General features: G+C 40.1%; 1 non-coding gene and 1 pseudogene across 1 annotated transcript; one reads left to right on the forward strand and one right to left on the reverse strand.

Annotated features, from left to right (window-relative positions):
- The first annotated feature begins 6970 nt into the window (after positions 1 to 6970).
- On the forward strand, positions 6971 to 7149 carry LOC135044136 (U1 spliceosomal RNA; annotated as a pseudogene).
- A 2081-nt stretch (positions 7150 to 9230) lies between these two features.
- On the reverse strand, positions 9231 to 9393 carry LOC135044185 (U1 spliceosomal RNA). Its single transcript, XR_010236904.1, has one exon. It is a non-coding gene; the product is annotated as a U1 spliceosomal RNA (small nuclear RNA).
- Between the last annotated feature and the right edge of the window lie 8497 nt (positions 9394 to 17890).

Genomic DNA, 17890 nt, shown 5'->3' on the forward strand with positions numbered 1-17890 from the left:
ACTTTTGTTTCTATTTCTATTTCTGCGCAGAAATTTTTCTTTAGACCAGATGTGTTGTAAATTTGGAGAAGGATCTGTTAATTTAAATTTCGGATTTAAAATAGATTTGCGCTATTTATCGCCTGTTGCGCTATTTATCGCTTGTTGCGCTATTTATCGCCTGTTGCGATATTTATCGCTTATTGCGCTATTTATCGCTTATTGTGCTATTTAAAAATCAACACTATCGTGTGATTTGAGTTACGTGGGCGTACCCAGACGCTCCGTTGCATAATTTACGCTGCGTGCGTCGGCCTTTGCGTACGCGAGTCTCAGCCTTTTGTTAGAGACACGTGTATACAAAACCAATGTCCACCGTAACACAACTAACACGTTTTATCAATGTAGATGATCCTCAGTCGTCTACCGTGCAACACACCAATCTCTCCTTTTACCTTTAGGTAGAGCTGCGTGTGTGCTTTACACTTTATCCCTTAACGCATTACTTTTACACTTTAACTATGAAATAGCGACAAATCTCTCTTAGCACGTTTTATCAATTATAAAATGGCAAACAGGAGAGTGATATATGAAAATACACGAATGAAAAAGAAATGCAGATATGCGTGTGTGCGTACGCAAGATAGAAATAAACAGTTTTAAAAGACACTAGTGTGTTGTTCTTACCTCCGGTTCCCGGATTCCTTCAGCACCCTTTACTAAGCGAAACAGACGCTTATCCCGTCAGCACTGCGAAGAATATGATCTCCCGCCCTTTGCTGATGGATAATGTCTGCTGAAATTACCTAGCAGAGATATGTGAAGGACAGGACGAGCCGCCAATTGATAAAGCTAAATATTTATCTTATTTAAAACCCTTTGTGAGGTCTAAGAACACTGTACGCTATTTGCGTATGGAGTACCGTAAGGGTACGCTCGTTGCGTAACAATCGCTTAGCCGTGGTCGAGACGCTCAAGCGTCACGTTCGCTCACGGCCAAGAGATCACAGGCAGGCACGCTATTGGCTGCTGACTAACGTAATGGTTCGCTATAGCGTAACGGACGCTGTATCGGGAGCGGGCTGCTCAAGCGATACAGACGCTCACGAGAATACGCTGTTGGTATCGGGCACACTTATAGGTGAGCGACTACCGTAATGCTACGCTATCAGCGTAGCGGACGCTCGAGACCACGAGGAGATCACGAGCGGCGCCGACGCTCACAATGTTAAACCTTTATGTCTAAACCACAAACAATGTAATTTGCTGTAAAACCTTAGTGTAGAGATAGGGTGTAAATGCAACACTGTATAACCTTATTAACTCAAAAGCTGTTCGAGCGTCACCGACGCTCTGAGAATACTTAACACTATAAGAAATACACAAATACCGTGCTTAGGGTCCAACGCCTAATATATATATTATGAATGTTATACTTGCAAAAGAATTAATACAATACAAGTCATACACTACAATATAACATAGACTAACTAACCAGGTAACTACACAGTAAATACAATACAAGTACGTTTAAGAGAAAATGAGAGAAAGAGAAGAGAGAGAGAGAAAGATATGGCCCATAATAACAAGAAAAGACAATATGATTACGGAGAAAACTTACGCACAAAGGAAACGATCGCATGCGCCTCTGGACATCCAGCTCCCGATTTTCAGCAATGATAACCGATGAAGAGTGAGTGCTGGATGTGATCGGCCTGTCTATTTATGCCCCACACACAATACAATTCAATGGTCCCTACAATCTCATTGTTCATTGGACACAGGAATTCGTCTTCGCATTATAACAAAAGGTCATAGGTTGATTCATACAGGTGGGCTGTGACTATTTCCAACAGCTCAGGTGGGAGGGAAACTGGGTTTCCCGCCGCATGGATAAGTAAGTGCAAATACAGTAAATGTTCATAAACTTCTTATGTCCATAACTATTCGCACGAGCGATTGATCCGCTTCAAACCAACACCGGAATATTGCTAATTAAATACTCTTCCGATGGATACTAAACACCACTGTATTACTCCTGTCTGACCCTTCGTATCAAACAATGAGGGATCTCTCTGTCCAGGAACATACTACATTAACTAAACTTTCAGACTCTATCAAAGGGACCATAATCTACAAAATGCATTATATGGTGAAAATATGTAACGAAAGAGTCGCCCGCTAGACGCACACAATCTCTACCGTAAATGCGCATACCGTGCGCCTGCGGGTGCCCGCAACAGCGAGTATGCGCACGCACGGGAGAGCGCACGCATGCGCAGCAGGGACACATATGAGGTGCAAATATGGCAGTGTGCATCGTGATATTTTTCTGACTTTGACAGCTTACATGATTCTCCGCCCAGCGAAGAATTCTGGTGGCTTCCGCCATCGCCACTCTGCTCCTTGTGCCGCCTTGGCGGTTTACATGAACTAGTGCGGTGACGTTGTCTGACTGGATCAGAACTGGTTGGTCGCGAAGTAAGGTCTCCGCTTGACATAGGGCGTTGTATATGGCCCTTAGCTCCAGGATGTTGATGTGAAGACAAGTCTCCTGACTTGACCAAAGACCTTGGAAATTTCTTCCCTGTGTGGCTGCTCCCCAACCTCGGAGGCTCGCGTTCGTGGTCACCAGGATCCAGTCCTGAATGCCGAACCTGCGGCCCTCTAGAAGGTGAGCACTCTGCAGCCACCACAGGAGAGATACCCTGGCCCTGGGGGACAGGGTGATCAACTGATGAATCTGTAGATGTGACCCGGACCACTTGTCCAGTAGGTCCCATTGCAAGATCCTCGCATGGAACCTGCCGAAGGGAATGGCCTCGTATGATGCCACCATCATTCCCAGGACTCGAGTGCAGTGATGCACTGACACCTGTTTTGGTTTCAATAGGTTCCTGACCAGAGTCATGAGTTCCTGGGCCTTTTCTATCGGAAGATAAACCCTTTTCTGGTCCGTATCCAGAATAATGCCCAAGCAAAGTCAGACGAGTCGTAGGAACCAACTGCGACTTCGGGATATTGAGAATCCAGCCGTGTTGCTGTAACACCTTCAGTGAAAGTTATACGCTGTTCAGCAACTGCTCTCTTGATCTCGCTTTTATGAGGAGATCGTTCAAGTACGGGATAATTGTGACACCTTGCTTTCGCAGGAGCACCATAATTTCCGTCATTACCTTGGTGAAAATTCTCGGAGAAAATTCTGGAGAGACCAAACGGCAACGTCTGAAATTGGTAATGACAATACTGTACCGCAAATCTTAGGTACGCCTGATGAGGTGGATAAATGAGTACATGAAGGTATGCATCCTTTATGTCCAGAGATATCATAAAATCCCCCCCTTCTAGGCTGGCGATGACCGCTCTTAGCGATTCCATCTTGAACTTGAACCTTTTCAAGTATAGGTTCAGGGATTTTAAATTTAATATGGGTCTGACCAAACCGTCCGGTTTTGGGACTACAAACAGGGTCGAATAATTTCCATTTCCTTGTTGAAGCAGGGGAACCTTGACCACCACCTGTTGAAGATACAATTTGTGAATTGCATTTAACACTATCTCCCTTTCCTGGGGAGAAGATGGTAGGGCCGATTTGAAAAACCGGCGAGGAGGCACCTCTTCGAATTTCAGCTTGTAACCCTGAGAAACAATTTCTATTGCCTAGGGATCCACCTGCGAATGAACCCAGATGTGGCTGAAAACTCGAAGACGTGCCCCCAACTGGGCGGACTCCTTTAGCGGAGCCCCAGCGTCATGCGGTGGATTTTGTAGAGGCCGGGGAGGACTTCTGTTCCTGGGAACTAGCTGTGTTGTGCAGCTTCTTCCCTCTGCCCTTACCTCTGGCAAGAAAGGACACACCTCGTACTTTCTTGTTTCTCTGTGATCGAAAGGACTGCATTTGATAATGTGGTGCTTTCTTAGGCTGTGAGGGAATATAAGGCAAAAAATTTGATTTACCAGCTGTAGCTGTGGAGACTAGGTCCGAGAGACCTTCCCCAAACAATTCCTCACCCCTGTAAGGTAAAACCTCCATATACCTTTTTGAGTCGGCATCACCTGTCCATTGCCGGGTCCATAGGACTCGTCTAGCAGAAATTGACATAGCGTTTATTCTAGAACCCAGTAGACTAATGTCACTTTGAGCATCTCTTATATATAGGACAGCATCTTTTATATGCCCTATGGTCAATAACATAGCATCCTTATCTAGGGTCTCAATCTCTGCTGATAAGGTATCTGTCCATGCTGCCACCGCGCTACAACCCCGGCCGACGCAATTGCCGGTCTGAGTAAGGTACCAGAATGTGTGTAAATGGACTTTAGGGTAACCTCCTGCTTGCGGTCAGCATGGTCCCTGATGGTAGCCGTATCCTGGGATGGCAGCGCTACCTTTTTGGATAAGCGTGTCAATGCTTTATCCACCCTAGGGGAGGATTCCCACCGTATCCTGTCCATTGGCGGGAAAGGATACGCCATAAGAATCCTTTTGGGAATCTGCAGCTTTTTGTCTGGAGATTCCCAAGCTTTTTCACATAATTCGTTCAACTCATGTGAGGGGGGAAAGGTTATCTCAGGTTTCTTTCCCTTATAGATGTGTACCCTCGTGTCAGGGACAGGGGACTCTGTGATGTGCAAAACATCTTTTATTGCAATAATCATATATCGAATACATTTAGCCAATTTTGGCTGTAACTTTGCATCATCGTAGTCGACACTGGAGTCAGAATCCGTGTCGGTATCTGTGTCAACTATTTGGGATAGTGGGCGCTTTTGAGACCCCGAAGGTCCCTGCGACATAGGGACAGGCATGGGTTGACTCCCTGACTGTTCCCTAGCTTCTGCTTTGTCTAATCTCTTGTGTAATAAGTTTACATTAGCACTTAAAACATTTCACATATCCATTCAGTCAGGTGTCGGCGTTGTCGATGGAGACACCACATTAATTTGCTCCTGCTCCTCTCTAGGAGAGCCTTCTACCTCAGACATGTCGACACACGTGTACCGACACACCATACACTCAGGGAATCCTCTTATCTGAGGACAGTTCCCCAACAAGGCCCTTTGGAGAGACAGAGAGAGAGAGTATGCCAGCACACACCCCAGCGCTATATGACCCAGGAAAAAAACACAATAATTTTATGTTTACCCAGTAGCGCTGTATTTCCATATATATATGCGCCTAATTATGTGCCCCCCTCTTCTTTAAGACCCTCTTTCTACCGTGGTATAAGCAGGGGAGAGTCCGTGGAGCTTCCCCTCAGCGGTGCTGTGGAGAAAATGGTGCTGGTGAGTGCTGAGGGAGAAGCCCCACCCCCTCAGCGACGGGCTTCTGTCCCGCTCAAATATAGTAAAAAAATGGCGGGGGCTCTTATATATATATACAGTGCCTAGCTGCATATATATTTATTTTGCCAAAGAGAGGTCTATATTGCTGCCCAGGGCGTCCCCCCTGAGCCCTTCACCCTTACACTGACTGCCGTGTGTGAGGTGTATGGGAGCAATGGAGCACAGCTTTACTGCTGTGCGTTACCTCAGTGAAGATCATGAAGTCTTCCGCCGCCTCTGAAGTCTTCTTTTCTTCTCATACTCACCCGGCTTCTATCTTCCGGCTCTGCGAGGGGGACGGCGGCGCGGCTCTGGGACGGACGGCGAGGGTGAGACCTGCGTACCGATCCCTCTGGAGCTAATGCTGTACAGTAGCCTAAGAAGCAGAGCCTATCAACTCACAGAAGTAGGTGTGCATCTCTCCCCTCCGCCCCTCGATGCAGGGAGTCTGTTGCCAGCAGGCTCCCTGAAAATAAAAAAATCTAACAAATATACTTTCTGTCAGGAAACTCAGGAGAGCTCCCTGAAAAGCACCCAGTCTCCTCTGGGCACAGTAGTAAACTGAGGTCTGGAGGAGGGGCATAGAGGGAGGAGCCAGTGCACACCCAGATCTAAAGTCTTTCTTTAAGTGCCCATGTCTCCTGCGGAGCCCGTCTATCCCCCATGGTCCTTACGGAGTCCCCAGCATCCTCTAGGACGTAAGAGAAAAATTATGCTGGCAGAAAAATCCAATTGAGTGATTAAACAGCTCCAGAGCTGCTCTGTAAGGCAAGTAAAAGGGTGTGGGCCCTGCAGCACTACCTGTAGTTTGCATTGTGCATTGGAAGCCTAGTTTGCTGTCTGTTTCCACTTCTTTTTTCTTGAGCCCCTCCCGTCTATACCCTTGTGCACTATCCTGACTTCTCCTCCCGTCTGCTTACTTTGTGCCTTCCAATGCACAATGCAAACTACAGGTAGTGCTGCAGGGCCCACACCCTTTTACTTGCCTTACAGAGCAGCTCTTGAGCTGTTACAGTGCCCAGCTGCTGCAAGAAATCAGCGTGAATGCTTCAGGGGCTGGGGCATGGCCAACATGAGCCCCACACCGAAGGAGGGTGGGGGTGTTTAATGCGAACTAGGGGTCTCGCACAATGCGAACTACAGGTAGTGCTGCAGGGCCCACACCCTTTTACTTGCCTTACAGAGCAGCTCTGGAGCTGTTACAGTGCCCAGCTGCTGCAAGAAATCAGCTTGAATGCTTCAGGGGCTGGGGCATAGCCAACATGAGCCCCACACCGACGGAGGGTGGAGGTGTTTAATGCAAACTAGGGGTCATCCAAGTGCCGCAAAAGGCCGCCATGCCCTGCACGCCCCTTTTCTCTTTTCATATGCAGACGAGGGTTGAAGCCAACTTTGACCCACTGCTTGGATGACATCGCCATATGCAAATCCATCTGCTGCAGGCCTTCCCCCAGGAATGCTTGCACTAGTTGTTGCATTTGGTTTGTTGTTTGGGGGTGCTTCAGTATTAGGCAGCCTTCTGCCCTCCCATGTTCATCTGAAAATATGTGTTCTCCCTGCAGTTGTTGTCCCCAGATGAGAGTTCCCTTGTGCTGCCTCAGTTGAATCTCCTTTACTTGACAGAGATGTGCCTGAGCAGCGGCCCTCCCCAGCCCTATCCCAAATCATACTTATTTTGCATAGGAGATACCATGGTCATGAAGACTGTTCTCCCAGGGTGCGGTTCATTCATTGCATTCTGGGTATGCTGACCCCTGTGATTTCCCCAAATGTGGGAAACTCGACTGCATTATTTAATGCGAACTAGGGGTCATCCAAGCACCGCAAAAGGCCGCCATGCCCTGCATACCCCTTTTCTCTTTTCATAAGCAGACGAGGTTTGAAGCCAACTTTGACCCACTGCTTGGATGACATCACTTGCTGCCTTTCCAATGAAGCAAGTTTAATTTAATAATAGGTGAAAAACCATCCCTACAAAGGTGTTAATCAGATACTTGGCTTTGTGGACACTTTTCAGAGCACAAATTTGTTAGCATAAAAATAAAGCCAGAAAATGAAGAGCTGTTTAATCACTCAATTGGATTTTTCTGCCAGCATATTTCTTTTTCTCTGCAACCCACTGCTAAATTGTGCTTCGTGGCTGTTTTTTTTATAAAATCACTTAATCAAATCTAACTCTGATTACATCAGAGAAGGCCAGGTACCCTACACCATAAGAGGTGGTTTGAAATTTTTACTTGTCTACTTAAAGATCACCAAAATCTGATAACGAGGTCAATTACGTCCCTAGGTGGGATTGAACCACCAACCTTTTGGTTAACAACTGAACACGCTAACTGTTTGCGCCTCAGAGACACTTTGCAAAAGTACATACTGACAAAGGTTAATAAGCATTCATCTAGAACGTTTCCTAGAAAAACTTTAAAAAGTCAATAATCTGGAGAGTTTTTGTAAGATGTTCCTTCCATCAACCAATGAAGAAACACATTGGTACTTCCCCATGATGAGTGAGTGCTTCAGGATCTCTTGCACTTACATGTGCAGCAAAGGACTACAATGGAAGCATGCTGGGCCTATAACCCAGAGGTAGGCAGATTGCAACTGTCCTCTGCTATATGCATTTTTTTTGTTAATTAAAGTAATCCAAAACTGGGATTGATATTTTGGCTCTTTTATTTTTACTTAAAGTACAATAACTTTTACTGTTTTAATTTGTTTTAATAGTATATTGACAGTATTGTTTTCTTTCAAAAATCCAATTAATTTTCTTTACCCGATTATTAAAATGGTAATTGACAAAAACAATCTACATTGTCACCAGAAGAGCAGTACAAAATGTACAAGTGATATATTAAAATCATCTTTCCAGCTTGAATTTCAATGATGCCTTGGTGCAACAATTTTGTGAGAAACATCTTCACCCATAAAGAAAGATTTTCTTAATTCCTTACCTGTGTGCTGATTAGATATCACCTTGTTTTCACATTAAACAGACTTCCCCATGAGGAAGCAGCAAGGATGCAGTGACGTTTATGTTTCCTGGTGTCAACCTGTATTATTTCAGTAGACATTGAAATGAGGATGCATCTTGCTGCCTTTCCAATGAAGCAAGTTTAATTCAGTAATAGGTGAAAAACCATTCCTACAAAGGTGTTAATCAGAGACTTGGCTTTGTGGACACTTTTCAGAGAGCAAATTTGTTAGCATAAACATAAAATCAGAAAATGAAGAGCTGTTTAATCACTCAATTGGACTTTTCTGCCAGCATAATTTTTTTTCTCTGCAACCCACTGCTAAATTGTGCTTCCTAGCTGTTTTTTATAAAATCACTTAATCAAATCTAATTCTGATTACATCAGAGAAGGCCGGGTACCCTACACCATAAGAGGGGGTTTGAAATTTTGACTTGTCTACTTAAAGATCACCAAAATCTGATAACAAGGTCTATTACGTCCCTGGGTGGGATTGAATCACCAACCTTTAGGTTAATAGCCATACACACTAACTGATTGCGCCACAGCGACACTTTGCAAAAGTACATACTGACAAAGGCTAATAAGCATTCATCTAGAACGTTTCCTAGAAAAACTTTAAAAAGTCAATAATCTGGAGAATTTTTGTAAGAAACACATTGGTACATTCCCATGATGAGTGAGTGCTTCAGGATCTCTTGCACTTACATGGGCTATTAACCAAAAGGTTCCCACCCAGTGATGTAATTGACCTTGTGATCAGATTTTGGTGATCTTTAAGTAGACAAGTCAAAATTTCAAACCCCCTCTTATGGTGTAGGGTACCTGGCCTTCTCTGACGTAATCAGAGTTAGATTTAATTAAGGTGCACAAGGGAATAGAAGGGAGCGGTTTAAGAAAAGAGAAGTGGAAACAGACAGCAAACTAGGCTGGAGAGAGACCTGAGACAAAGAGATCTGAATTATACGAGAGCCGACCAGGGGAAACACAAATTATGCAGTCAAGTTTCCCACATTTGGGGAAATCGCAGGAGCAGCACACCCAGAGTGCAATGGGTGAGCCTTTCCCTGGGAGAAGCACCTTCCTGATCATAGTATCTCACCTGGCAGGTAAGTAGGAGTTGGGCTAGTGCTGGGGAGGGTCGCTGCTCGGGTACCCCCCTGTCAAGTGAAGGAGATCCAACTGAGGCAGCACAAGGGAACTCTCGAAAGAAGAACAAGGCTAGAGGAAGATCTGAGACAAAGAAATCTGACTTTTACCAGAGCTGACCAGAGGAAAGCACAAACACAGTACCCCACTACCACCAGGAAACATTAACGCCACTGCATCCTTGCTGCTTTCTCATGTGGAAGTCTATTTAATGTGAAAACAAGGTGATATCTAATTAGCACACAGAAAAGAAAATTAAGTGAATTTTTGAAAGAAAACAATACTGTCAATATACTATTAAAACAAATTAAAATGGTAAAAGTTATTGTACTTTAAGTAAAAATAAAAGAGCAAAAATATCAATCCCAGTTTTGGATTACTTTAATTAACAAAAAAAATGCATATAGCAGAGGATAGTTTCAATCTTTCTACATCTGGGTTATGGGCCCAGCATGCTTCCATTGCAGTACTCTGCTGCACATGTAAGTGCAAGAGATCCTGAAGCACTCACTCATCATGGGAAAGTACCAATGTGTTTCTTCATTGGTTGATGGCAGAAACATCTTACAAAAACACTCCACATTATTGACTTTTTAAAGTTTTTCTAGGAAACGTTCTAGATGATTGTTTATTAGCCTTTGTCAGTATGTAATTTTGCAAAGTGTCGCTGTGGCGCAATCAGTTAGTGTGTATGGCTATTAACCAAAAGGTTGGTGGTTCAATCCCACCCAGGGATGTAATTGACTTTGTTATCAGATTTTGGTGATCTTTAAGTAGACAAGTCAAAATTTCAAACCCCCTGTTATGGTGTTAGGTATTTAGACTTCTCTGATGTAATCAGAGTTAGATTTGATTCAGTGATTTTATAAAAACAGCTAGGAAGCACAATTTAGCAGTGGGTTGCAGAGAAAAAGAAATATGCTGGCAAAAAAATCCAATTGAGTGATTAAACAGCTCTTGGATGGTTTTTCACCTATTACTAAATTAAACTTGCTTCATTGGAAAGGCAGCAAGATGCATCCTCATTTCAATATCTACTGAAATAATACAGGTTGACACCAGGAAACATTAACGCCACTGCATCCTTGCTGCTTTCTCATGTGGAAGTCTGTTTAATGTGAAAACAAGGTGATATCTAATTAGCACACAGGTAAGGAATTAAGAAAATCTTTATTAAAGGGTGAAGATGTTTCTCACAAAATCGTTGCCCCAATGCATCATTGAAATTCAAGCTGGAAAGATGATTTTAATATATCACTTGTACATTTTGTATTGCTCTTCTGGTGACAATGTAGTTTGTTTTTGTCAATTACCATTTTAATAATCGGGTAAAGAAAATTAATTGGATTTTTGAAAGAAAACAATACTGTCAATATACTATTAAAACAAATTAAAATGGTAAAAGTTATTGTACTTTAAGTAAAAATAAAAGAGCAAAAATATCAATCCCAGTTTTTGATTACTTTAATTAACAAAAAAAAATGCATATAGCAGAGGATAGTTTCAATCTGCCTACCTCTGGGTTATGGACCCAGCATGCTTCCATTACAGTACTCTGCTGCACATGTAAGTGCAAGAGGTCCTGAAGCACTCACTTATCATGGGAAAGTTCCAATGTGTTTCTTCATTGGTTGATGGAAGAAACATCTTACAAAAACTCTCCACATTATTGACTTTTTAAAATGTTTCTAGGAAACGTTCTAGATGAATGCTTATTAGCATTTGTCAGTATGTACTTTTGCAAAGTGTCGCTGTGGCGCAATCAGTCTGTGTGTATGGTTATTAACCAAAAGGTTGGTGGTTCAATCCCACCCAGGGACGTAATTGACCTTGTTATCAGATTTTGGTGATCTTTAAGTAGACAAGTCAAAATTTCAAACCCCCTGTTATGGTGTAGGGTACCTGGCCTTCTCTGATGTAATCAGAGTTAGATTTGATTCAGTGATTTTATAAAAACAGCTAGGAAGCACAATTTAGCAGTGAGTTGCAGAGAAAAAGAAATATGCTGGCAAAAAAATCCAATTGAGTGATTAAACAGCTCTTCATTTTCTGGCTTTAATTTTATGCTAACAAATTTGTTCTCTGAAAAGTGTCCACAAAGCCAAGTCTCTGATTAACACCTTTGTAGGGATGGTTTTTCACCTATTACTAAATTAAACTTGCTTCATTGGAAAGGCAGCAAGATGCATCCTCATTTCAATGTCTACTGAAATAATACAGGTTGACACCAGGAAACATTAACGCCACTGCATCCTTGCTGCTTTCGCATGTGGAAGTCTGTTTAATGTGAAAACAAGGTGATATCTAATTAGCACACAGGTAAGGAATTAAGAAAATCTTTATTTAAGGGTGAAGATGTTTCTCACAAAATCGTTGCCCCAATGCATCATTGAAATTCAAGCTGGAAAGATGATTTTAATATATCACTTGTACATTTTGTATTGCTCTTCTGGTGACAATGTAGTTTGTTTTTGTCAATTACCATTATAAAAATAGGGTAAAGAAAATTAAGTGGATTTTTGAAAGAAAACAATACTGTCAATATACTATTAAAACAAATTAAAATGGTAAAAGTTATTGTACTTTAAAGTAAAAATAAAAGAGCAAAAATATCAATCCCAGTTTTGGATTACTTTAATTAACAATAAAAAATGCATATAGCAGAGGATAGTTTCAATCTGCCTACCTCTGGGTTATGGGCCCAGCATGTTTCCAATGCAGTACTCTGCTGCACATGTAAGTGCAAGAGATCCTGAAGCACTCACTCATCATGGGAAAGTACCAATGTGTTTCTTCGTTGGTTGATGGAAGAAACATCTTACAAAAACTCTCCAGATTATTGACTTTTTAAAGTTTTTCTAGGAAACGTTCTAGATGAATGCTTATTAGCCTTTGTCAGTATGTAAGTTTGCAAAGTGTCTCTGTGGCGCAATCGGTTAGTGTGTTTGGTTATTAATCAAAGGGTTGGTGGTTCAATCCCACCCAGGGATGTAATTGACCTTGTTATCAGATTTTGGTGATCTTTAAGTAGACTAGTCAAAATTTCAAACCCCCTCTTATGGTGTAGGGTACCTGGCCTTCTCTGATGTAATCAGAGTTAGATTTGATTAAGTGATTTTATAAAAAAACAGCTAGGAAGCACAATTTAGCAGTGGGTTGCAGAGAAAAAGAAATATGCTGGCAGAAAAATCCAATTGAGTGATTAAACTGCTCTTCATTTTCTGGCTTTATTTTTATGCTAACTAATTTGTTCTCTGAAAAGTGTCCACAAAGCCAAGTGTCTGATTAACATCTTTGTAGGGATGGTTTTTCACCTATTACTAAATTAAACTTGCTTCATTGGAAAGGCAGCAAGATGCATCCTCATTTCAATATCTACGGAAATAATACAGGTTGACACCAGGAAACATTAACGCCACTGCATCTTTGCTGTTTTCTCATGTGGAAGTCTGTTTAATGTGAAAACAAGGTGATATCTAATTAGCACACAGGTAAGGAATTAAGAAAATCTTTATTTAAGGGTGAAGATGTTTCTCACAAAATCGTTGCCCCAATGCATCATTGAAATTCAAGCTGGAAAGATGATTTTAATATATCACTTGTACATTTTGTATTGCTCTTCTGGTGACAATGTAGTTTGTTTTTGTCAATTACCATTTTAATAATCGGGTAAAGAAAATTAATTGGATTTTTGAAAGAAAACAATACTGTCAATATACTATTAAAACAAATTAAAATGGTAAAAGTTATTGTACTTTAAGTAAAAATAAAAGAGCACAAATATCAATCCCAGTTTTGGATTACTTTAATTAACAAAAAAAAGGCATATAGCAGAGGATAGTTTCAATCTGCCTACCTCTGGGTTATGGACCCAGCATGCTTCCATTACAGTACTCTGCTGCACATGTAAGTGCAAGAGATCCTGAAGCACTCACTCATCATGGGAAAGTACCAATGTGTTTCTTCATTGGTTGATGGAAGAAACATCTTACAAAAACTCTCCAGATTATTGACTATTTAAAGTTTTTATAGGAAACGTTCTAGATGAATGCTTATTAGCCTTTGTCAGTAAGTACTTTTGCAAAGTGTCGCTGTGGCTCAATCAGTTAGTGTGTATGGCTATTAACCAAAAGGTTGTTGGTTCAACCGCACCCAGGGACATAATAGACCTTGTTATCAGATTTTGTTGATCTTTAAGTAGACAAGTCAAAATTTCGAAAACCGCTGTTATGGTGTAGGGTACCTGGCCTTCTCTGATGTAATCAGAGTTAGATTTGATTCAGTGATTTTATAAAAACAGCTAGGAAGCACAATTTAGCAGTGGGTTGCAGAGAAAAAGAAATATGCTGGCAAAAAAATCCAATTGAGTGATTAAACAGCTCTTCATTTTCTGGCTTTATTTTTATGCTAACAAATTTGTTCTCTGAAAAGTGTCCACAAAGCCAAGTATCTGATTAACATCTTTGTAGGGATGGTTTTTCACCTATTACTAAATTAAACTTGCTTCATTGGAAAGGCAGCAAGATGCATCCTCATTTCAATATCTACTGAAATAATACAGGTTGACACCAGGAAACATTAACGCCACTGCATCCTTGCTGCTTTCTCATGTGGAAGTCTGTTTAATGTGAAAACAAGGTGATATCTAATTAGCACACAGGTAAGGAATTAAGAAAATCTTTATTTAAGGGTGAAGATTTTTCTCACAAAATCGTTGCCCCAATGCATCATTGAAATTCAAGCTGGAAAGATGATTTTAATATATCACTTGTACATTTTGTATTGCTCTTCTGGTGACAATGTAGTTTGCTTTTGTCAATTACCATTTTAATAATCGGGTAAAGAAAATTAATTGGATTTTTGAAAGAAAACAATACTGTCAATATACTATTAAAACAAATTAAAATGGTAAAAGTTATTGTACTTTAAGTAAAAATAAAAGAGCAAAAATATCAATCCCAGTTTTGGATTACTTTAATTAACAAAAAAAATGCATATAACAGAGGATAGTTTCAATCTGCCTACCTCTGGGTTATGGACCCAGCATGCTTCCATTACAGTACTCTGCTGCACATGTAAGTGCAAGAGATCCTGAAGCACTCACTCATCATGGGAAAGTACCAATGTGTTTCTTCATTGGTTGATGGAAGAAACATCTTACAAAAACTCTCCACATTATTGACTTTTTAAAATGTTTCTAGGAATCGTTCTAGATGAATGCGTATTAGTCTTTGTCAGTAAGTACTTTTGCAAAGTGTCGCTGTGGCGCAATCAGTTAGTGTGTGAGGCTATTAACCAAAAGGTTGGTGGTTCAATCCCACCCAGGGACTTAATTGACCTTGTTATCAGATTTTGGTGATCTTTAAGTAGACAAGTCAAAATTTCAAACCCCCTGTTATGGTGTAGGGTACCTGGCCTTCTCTGATGTAATCAGAGTTAGATTTGATTTAGTGATTTTATAAAAACAGCTAGGAAGCACAATTTAGCAGTGAGTTGCAGAGAAAAAGAAATATGCTGGCAAAAAAATCCAATTGAGTGATTAAACAGCTCTTCATTTTCTGGCTTTATTTTTATGCTAACAAATTTGTTCTCTGAAAAGTGTCCACAAAGCCAAGTCTCTGATTAACATCTTTGTAGGGATGGTTTTTCACCTATTACTAAATTAAACTTGCTTCATTGGAAAGGCAGCAAGATGCATCCTCATTTCAATGTCTACTGAAATAATACAGGTTGACACCAGGAAACATTAACGCCACTGCATCCTTGCTGCTTTCGCATGTGGAAGTCTGTTTAATGTGAAAACAAGGTGATATCTAATTAGCACACAGGTAAGGAATTAAGAAAATCTTTATTTAAGGGTGAAGGTGTTTCTCACAAAATCGTTGCCCCAATGCATCATTGAAATTCAAGCTGGAAAGATGATTTTAATATATCACTTGTACATTTTGTATTGCTCTTCTGGTGACAATGTAGTTTGTTTTTGTCAATTACCATTATAATAATAGGGTAAAGAAAATTAAGTGGATTTTTGAAAGAAAACAATACTGTCAATATACTATTAAAACAAATTAAAATGGTAAAAGTTATTGTACTTTAAGTAAAAATAAAAGAGCAAAAATATCAATCCCAGTTTTGGATTACTTTAATTAACAATAAAAAATGCATATAGCAGAGGATAGTTTCAATCTGCCTACCTCTGGGTTATGGGCCCAGCATGTTTCCAATGCAGTACTCTGCTGCACATGTAAGTGCAAGAGATCCTGAAGCACTCACTCATCATGGGAAAGTACCAATGTGTTTCTTCGTTGGTTGATGGAAGAAACATCTTACAAAAACTCTCCAGATTATTGACTTTTTAAAGTTTTTCTAGGAAACGTTCTAGATGAATGCTTATTAGCCTTTGTCAGTATGTAAGTTTGCAAAGTGTCTCTGTGGCGCAATCGGTTAGTGTGTTTGGTTATTAATCAAAGGGTTGGTGGTTCAATACCACCCAGGGATGTAATTGACCTTGTTATCAGATTTTGGTGATCTTTAAGTAGACAAGTCAAAATTTCAAACCCCCTCTTATGGTGTAGGGTACCTGGCCTTCTCTGATGTAATCAGAGTTAGATTTGATTAAGTGATTTTATAAAAAAACAGCTAGGAAGCACAATTTAGCAGTGGGTTGCAGAGAAAAAGAAATATGCTGGCAGAAAAATCCAATTGAGTGATTAAACAGCTCTTCATTTTCTGGCTTTATTTTTATGCTAACTAATTTGTTCTCTGAAAAGTGTCCACAAAGCCAAGTATCTGATTAACATCTTTGTAGGGATGGTTTTTAACCTATTACTAAATTAAACTTGCTTCATTGGAAAGGCAGCAAGATGCATCCTCATTTCAATATCTACGGAAATAATACAGGTTGACACCAGGAAACATTAACGCCACTGCATCTTTGCTGTTTTCTCATGTGGAAGTCTGTTTAATGTGAAAACAAGGTGATATCTAATTAGCACACAGGTAAGGAATTAAGAAAATCTTTATTTAAGGGTGAAGATGTTTCTCACAAAATCGTTGCCCCAATGCATCATTGAAATTCAAGCTGGAAAGATGATTTTAATATATCACTTGTACATTTTGTATTGCTCTTCTGGTGACAATGTAGTTTGTTTTTGTCAATTACCATTATAATAATAGGGTAAAGAAAATTAAGTGGATTTTTGAAAGAAAACAATACTGTCAATATACTATTAAAACAAATTAAAATGGTAAAAGTTATTGTACTTTAAGTAAAAATAAAAGAGCAAAAATATCAATCCCAGTTTTGGATTACTTTAATTAACAATAAAAAATGCATATAGCAGAGGATAGTTTCATTCTGCCTACCTCTGGGTTATGGGCCCAGCATGTTTCCAATGCAGTACTCTGCTGCACATGTAAGTGCAAGAGATCCTGAAGCACTCACTCATCATGGGAAAGTACCAATGTGTTTCTTCGTTGGTTGATGGAAGAAACATCTTACAAAAACTCTCCAGATTATTGACTTTTTAAAGTTTTTCTAGGAAACATTCTAGATGAATGCTTATTAGCCTTTGTCAGTAAGTACTTTTGCAAAGTGTCGCTGTGGCGCAATCAGTTAGTGTGTACGGCTATTAACCAAAAGGTTGGTGGTTCAATCCCACCCAGGGACGTAATTGACCTTGTTATCAGATTTTGTTGATCTTTAAGTAGACAAGTCAAAATTTCGAAAACCCCTGTTATGGTGTAGGGTACCTGGCCTTCTCTGATGTAATCAGAGTTAGATTTGATTCAGTGATTTTATAAAAACAGCTAGGAAGCACAATTTAGCAGTGGGTTGCAGAGAAAAAGAAATATGCTGGCAAAAAAATCCAATTGAGTGATTAAACAGCTCTTCATTTTCTGGCTTTATTTTTATGCTAACAAATTTGTTCTCTGAAAAGTGTCCACAAAGCCAAGTATCTAATTAACATCTTTGTAGGGATGGTTTTTCACCTATTACTAAATTAAACTTGCTTCATTGGAAAGGCAGCAAGATGCATCCTCATTTCAATATCTACTGAAATAATACAGGTTGACACCAGGAAACATTAACGCCACTGCATCCTTGCTGCTTTCTCATGTGGAAGTCTGTTTAATGTGAAAACAAGGTGATATCTAATTAGCACACAGGTAAGGAATTAAGAAAATCTTTATTTAAGGGTGAAGATGTTTCTCACAAAATCGTTGCCCCAATGCATCATTGAAATTCAAGCTGGAAAGATGATTTTAATATATCACTTGTACATTTTGTATTGCTCTTCTGGTGACAATGTAGTTTGCTTTTGTCAATTACCATTTTAATAATCGGGTAAAGAAAATTAATTGGATTTTTGAAAGAAAACAATACTGTCAATATACTATTAAAACAAATTAAAATGGTAAAAGTTAATGTACTTTAAGTAAAAATAAAAGAGCAAAAATATCAA

Source organism: Pseudophryne corroboree, unplaced genomic scaffold, assembly GCF_028390025.1.
Source record: "Pseudophryne corroboree isolate aPseCor3 unplaced genomic scaffold, aPseCor3.hap2 scaffold_893, whole genome shotgun sequence".
Taxonomy (NCBI): domain Eukaryota; kingdom Metazoa; phylum Chordata; class Amphibia; order Anura; family Myobatrachidae; genus Pseudophryne; species Pseudophryne corroboree.